The sequence below is a fragment of the Zeus faber genome, assembly GCF_960531495.2.
Source record: "Zeus faber genome assembly, chromosome: 10".
Taxonomy (NCBI): Eukaryota; Metazoa; Chordata; class Actinopteri; order Zeiformes; family Zeidae; genus Zeus; species Zeus faber.
In genome coordinates, this window is record NC_137199.1 from 11,755,478 (window position 1) to 11,761,477 (window position 6,000).

General features: G+C 48.9%; 1 protein-coding gene across 1 annotated transcript in view; it reads right to left on the reverse strand.

Moving 5' to 3' along the window:
* The window catches only part of pdgfrb (platelet-derived growth factor receptor, beta polypeptide), a 30,846-nt gene extending 25,156 nt beyond the window's left edge, over nucleotides 1-5,690 (reverse strand). Inside the window, exon 1 of the mRNA XM_080007981.1 lies at nucleotides 5,035-5,690. The gene's annotated coding sequence lies outside the window, so the exon portion shown is untranslated. The remainder of the gene's footprint in view (nucleotides 1-5,034) is intronic.
* Nucleotides 5,691-6,000: the final 310 nt, after the last annotated feature.

The following is a 6,000-nucleotide window of genomic DNA, read 5'->3' on the forward strand; positions in this document are numbered from 1 at the left end:
GCATGTGAGGCCAAAAACAGACCAGTTTGTGGCTTTGTAATAACGAGTAATATCGTCCTTTAACTCCTCTCAGAGAGTATACGGTATGTCCTCTCAACCTCCTGATAACTTGGAACTCACCCTTGCGATTTTTAGGCCGGCTAGGGTTCAAACAGAGCTGTAAATGCTGCTTGTGGTGGAAATGGATGGGTGGGTGGTGAGTGTTGGGGCGAAGGGGGGTAGTGCATGTAAAGGGGCTTCTGGGTAGAAATCAGTAGATGTAGACGGTTCCGTTCTTAAGATGTGGCTAGCGTTTGATACTAGTTTAACAAACTCATTTTGTAGTCGTTTGGGAACCTAAATAAGGGGAAAAAGGGATCGCGACATCAAAGAAGGCCTCAGAACAAAGTGCTGTGATGTCACGCATGGTTGGCCAGTATATGTTTGTGCGGCAGGAGTTTCTGGTACTATAAATATTTGGGTGGCCGTGATGCATATGCTTGTACTGGGCCAACCTCAGTAGGTGTATTAGGTACTTCCCACAAACTGCTTCTGCTGAAGCCAGTTAATTACTGTTGTGCATCACAAAAACAAACCTTAATCAGAGTGCAGGGTGGCTTGATTTAGGAGACCAAGGTGACCGGCTCTCCGACCGGGCGGGGCTGGATTCTTACCTCCATGGCACCTCGATCAGTGTTTTCAACCACTGTGTCGAGCAACACACATTTTTCTAATTCCACTTATCTTTAAAAAGTAATGGAAATAAGTGATTTGTGAAATAAGTGAAATTAGCTTTTTTTGTTGGAGTATCAAATGTGCAAGGCTGTACTAATTCAAGTAATTCATCATTTCCAGCCAAAATAGCAACTCTCTTCTCTTGTTCACGGGAATAAGTTTCGCTCTGTTTTGAGATTTTGAGATTTTGAGATTTTGAGATTCGTTGTTGTCATTCAACAAAAAGAGTTGTTCGATTTTCCGACTCTCTGTTCATTCTGTTCAGCTGGTTTAATGTACGAGACTTCACGAACAATGGTGGGGGTTAATAATTTGTGAATTGAAGATTCACTCACCCACTCTTTTGCCGTAGCGGCTTCGGACTCCTGAGTCATTTAAAAGAGTTGTTCGCAGTGAACTTATCTTTGGCGAGTCTTGCATCACTAACCATTAGCGGGCCATAACAGTTCTACATGTTTCTCATGTTTTTAAGCAGTTAACTTCCACACCTTCTTCTTCAGACACCAGTCCACAAACACAGCTCCTGACAGCCCCCCGTGAAAAATAAAGAATGCCACCACAAACTTCGACCCCCCCCCCACAAACATCCCATCCAATCCCCCCCAAATCTCCCCCACATACACACACCAGCACCTACAAGAGCGAGAGAGAGAGCGAGAGAGAGAGAGAGAGAGAGAGAGAGAGAGAGAGGGCGAGAGGGAGAAACAGCTGAACACAATTAGAACTCTGACTGGCTTTAAATTCCGCTCGTTTTCCATGGCCCCTTCCCAAAAACACAGCAGAGTGTGTGAAAGGGAGGAGGGAATAAAAGAAGGTATGAGTAAAGTGAGGGGGGTTGTGGGGTGGATGGTGGTGGGTGTTGGAGGGGGCGGCAATACTTTTGTTAAGTTTTGGCATGATGTGCGGACTCGACCGTCAACTAGAGGCATGTTCACTCCAAAATCAAAGTTTTTCACACCCATCAATGGAGATGTTGGAGGTGATTGACGTGGGGTGGTGGGTGGGGGGGACCTCAGCGCGTATGAGGCCTTTGCCACACGAACAAAAAAAAAATAAGAAAAAACAAGTGAAGGCAATGAATAAGCTGTTTTATTCAGCCCCCGTTTTCCGTGACGCGGAGCGCTCTTATCATCTTGTAAAAGCATCAGTGTGTTTTCTTTTTTTGAGTTGCGTTTTGGTTGGACCTGGCTCTGCGAAAACACCGGACGACGGCAGGGGAAACGATGGAGCCAAACATCCGACACCCGACCGGCAGCCCTCGTCCGGAACCTTTTTGGACCGTCAGAATCAGTGTCTTCTGTGAGATAGAAACTCCCTTCATCATTGATTTTCGATCGACATTTTCCGCGCCATCTTCAAACCAAACTGCAGACAAAAGTTCCCACGTTGTTTGGACGCAACGTCTATAAAATCAAGGGAGTCCATCGACCGATGGACTGATCATTTCAATTTGCCTCGGCCACAAGTAAAAACGAGCCGTTAATATTGCCGTCCATCTAGGACCAGAAAAAGTATTTTTTCGCCAACTTCCTCTGGGTTTTGTCCTTGAGGAGTGGCTGGATTTTTCCTCCTACTCTCAAGACGGGACGCAGCTGCCTGTCAGATCTGGACGGGGGGGGCGGAGGGTCGCAGGGAGAGCGGTAGAGATGGAGGGATGGAAGGCTGCTGATGGAGAAACTTCACTCAGCGCCGCTTAGTGCTCCTCGCTGAGAGCCGCGCGGGCCTAAGTGTGTCCGCAGTAAAGAGCTATAGTGTCCAATGAGGGAGCATTAGAGTTGTCAGCCCTGGAAATTACAGCTCAGCCCTAAAGTGATGAATTATGAATCACTGGTTAATTTACTTAAATGGTTCCTGGACGACTATGTTTGAAGATCAAATGCCTATGGGTATGAGCTACGTGATGACTAACTTTCTGGGATACTTTTGGACGTAAATTGTGAAGGGGTTTGACCTTGACGGTGTATTGCTTTGGTTTCCAATTCCACAAAAGAGTTACTTAAAATCTCAGGGCTCTTTGCTCAGTGCTCTAAACCTTTTTGCAATAGTCACAAATTGAGTTTGGGACTCCAGTGGCCTAGAATTTGCCGTGCCAATTTCTGGTTTTAAATACTGTAGTAGATGGAGACGTTACTCTTGACGGCGCTTTGAACCGCTCAGATCTAAACAACTTCACACAAGGCTTCCAAGACCGGTCGCCGGACAACAGCTGTGTTTTGAGCTGCGCGGAAGATAATTCAACGAGCGGACAGAATGGGATCAATGTGTTTCAAACGTTGCTGCTAAGCAGAGGCTGTTGGCATGTTAGCGCCGGAGCCAGAGCCTGTGAGGGGTCTCTGCGCGCGGGCTGTAGGATTGGACACGCGGCATATATTCGGTACGGTCATAACGTAGCACGTATAGCGTATATCCTCGGCGCGGCTGGCATGCGGAGAGCCAGGAGAGTCAGGAAACAGCTGATGGCAGGAGGATTAGGACCCGGGGCCGAGGGAGGGAGCCGACGGGGTGAGATTGCACCAGCGGTGGAGGCTGCGCCAGAGAACATACCAGCACCCTGACACAGCAACAGGAAAAGTCCCCACTGTGGTGGATGAGTATTTAAAATTAAATTCAAATGTTGAATCCAGTCCAGTCCGACACATGTCTTTGCTTTGTTTTTTTTGTTGTCTGTGGGGCTGGATACTATCCCCTTGATGGTCCAGCTATGATATGAATGCAATTTACCCGTGGCTAATCCCAGACTGTGCTAGACAATGGCCGTCCTGGCCCTAAAATAACTGCAAGCGATCCCCAAACATGATTGTCATAGAGGCTCAGCAACTTCAAAAGGGAAGACTCACATTACAGCCCCTAAAGAGAGGAGGTGATGTACCGCACAACAAATAGCAACATTTTTTTTTTTTTTTTTTGTTGCAACAAGACATCTGTTTGGGAGATGCTCGTGTAGAGTACCTCAAATTTAGAAAGGTCATCTGCATACAAAAGAATGAATGCACTCTGTAAACAGCATCCCGACAGAGTACAGTACCCACAACCACTAGAACACTGCCTGCCTGACAGGCTGTTTTTTCATCTGTATTAAATTGTGTTTTCAGATGCACAACATCTGTGGGTTTAGCATATGAAGATGTGTGTGCCACATGTGTTCCTCTCAAGAAATTCCTCACATAGTCAAAATGAAACTCATTCCAGGTACTAAAGCCTTTCAGTCTTGACTGCGCGGAGATGATTCATCCAGGTTGTTTATGTCTGTCCTGCGTTGGCGTGGCCAAGACGGACTCGGCAGATTTTTTTTTACGAGAGTCTAACTTTCGCAAAAGCCGCCCGATCCAAAATACCTAGAGCTAGGCATGCATGCCCTTTTTGGGGTTATCACTAAAAAGCAGATCCATCCAACAACTTAAGAGGGCTGCTGGTGACAGTGACTGATGGCGCTGCTGATAACGCCGCACAAGCTGCGGCTCACGGAGGAGCGTGTGCCTGTGTAGCAACGCAGAGAAGATTGATTCGGTTGGGGTCATGGGCATTCAGTAGTGGGGAGCCAGTGGTTCACCCGGGGTGACTGAAGAAGGCTGTACAAACAGCAAGACACTGTTTTGTAGCAACGGAGCACAAACTGGTATGCATACAAACAGCCTGCGCTTTAAAGCCCGGTGTGTATGCATACGTCTGTGTGTGTGTGTGTGTGTGTGTGAGTTGTGTGTGCACTGGTGACAAGAGAACCCCAGGACGCCTTGTCAAACGCATTCTGCGAGCGAGAAGGTAAACACCGTTAGAGCCGAGCGGAGAAAAGGCGCCTGTGTGCAGAGATGCCCGCCGGTGCGGTCGAATGCGACGCAAAGAGCGACCCAAGGACTGGTGTTTGAACAGGCTGCTCTCCACCTCTTCACATTGTAACCGGCCGGTGCGTAACCCACCCATCCCCAGCCCCCGAATATGCGTGCGTGTGACCCCTTTTCCCACTAACCTCAATAAAAACATCTGCCCAAAACCCTGTCGAGAAACTCTCTTAATCCATCCTTCCATTCCCGAAGTCCTTTTTGTAATCGAAACCCTCGTTGGACGACACCCTGTTCCGGATTGCTACTTCAGCCCTCCAGTGACAGGGCGCGTTCCACCGTGAACGACATCTATGAAATTGCATCCGTCACAGTGGGCGCTGCGCAGTGGACTAAGTGAATCTTTACTGCCCCTCTTCCAGTGAACGGTTGACACCAGCAACAGTTGGCCGGGCAGCTGCGACGTCACAAGGAGACGTTACGAGGAAAGAACCTGAGCTCACCCCGACCCCGACCCTAACCGCGTGGAAGTTAAGCGTCTTACCTTTCCGTGCAATCAGTCTCTCGGCTCCTAGAGCATAGCTGGGTCTCCACCGGATGAGAATGATTCCTTTCCCTCAGGTCTCCTCTTTCTTCTCTCCTCCTTCTCGTTGTCCGGATCCGGGATATCCTTCTGGAAATCGGAGGAGCCGGTCCTCTCTCTCTCTCTCAATCTCTACAGGGGTGGGGAGGGGCTGGGCTGCCGGTTGGAGATGTTTAGATCCTTCAGATGTTCGGGCTCTGAGGGCTCGGGAGGTTAATCTTCAGTGTCTTGGGAGTCTGCCGGAGGAGGCACCGCGCTCGGTCCGGCTGTTTGTTTTAGTGGGCTCACAGCGCCGCGGGGGTCTCCTCTTCTCTCTCTCTCTCTCTCTCTCTCTCTCTCTCTCTCTCTCTCTCTCTATCTCTCGCTCTCTCTCTCTCTCTCTCTCTCTGTCTCTCTCTCCCCCCTCTCTCTTTCTCTCACATGCTGATAAAGCCCATCTACTTCGCCCTGCAGCCTGCCGTTTATTGGAAACCACCGATGGATGTTAAGGAGGCAACTCACACACACACTGAACACGGGCATACACACTGCTCAGGCAGAAGAGAATACAAGTGGTCTGGCAAATCGAATACACACCGTCAGAGGGAGAGAGGGAGAGGCAGATGGGGGAGGGAGTTGTGACGGGCACTGGAGCAAAAGCGAGAGAGAGAGAGAGAGAGAGAGAGAGAGAGGGAAGTTCAAGAGGGAATGAACTCTGAAAGAGACAGTCTGGTCACAAATAGGGAGCAAGAGAGAGAGTGGGAGAGAGCGAGAGAGAGAGAGAGGGTGAGGGCGATACTCTAAAAAAAATAATACAGATAGAGTTCTCTTTGTTGTTGTTAGGTAGCGATTCCTTTTTGTAAACAATTTTTGCAGCGAGGCAGAGAGACAGGAGGAGGTGCGGAGCTCAAACTGAGATCCACTGAGTCTCTACTGGCAACAGTGACC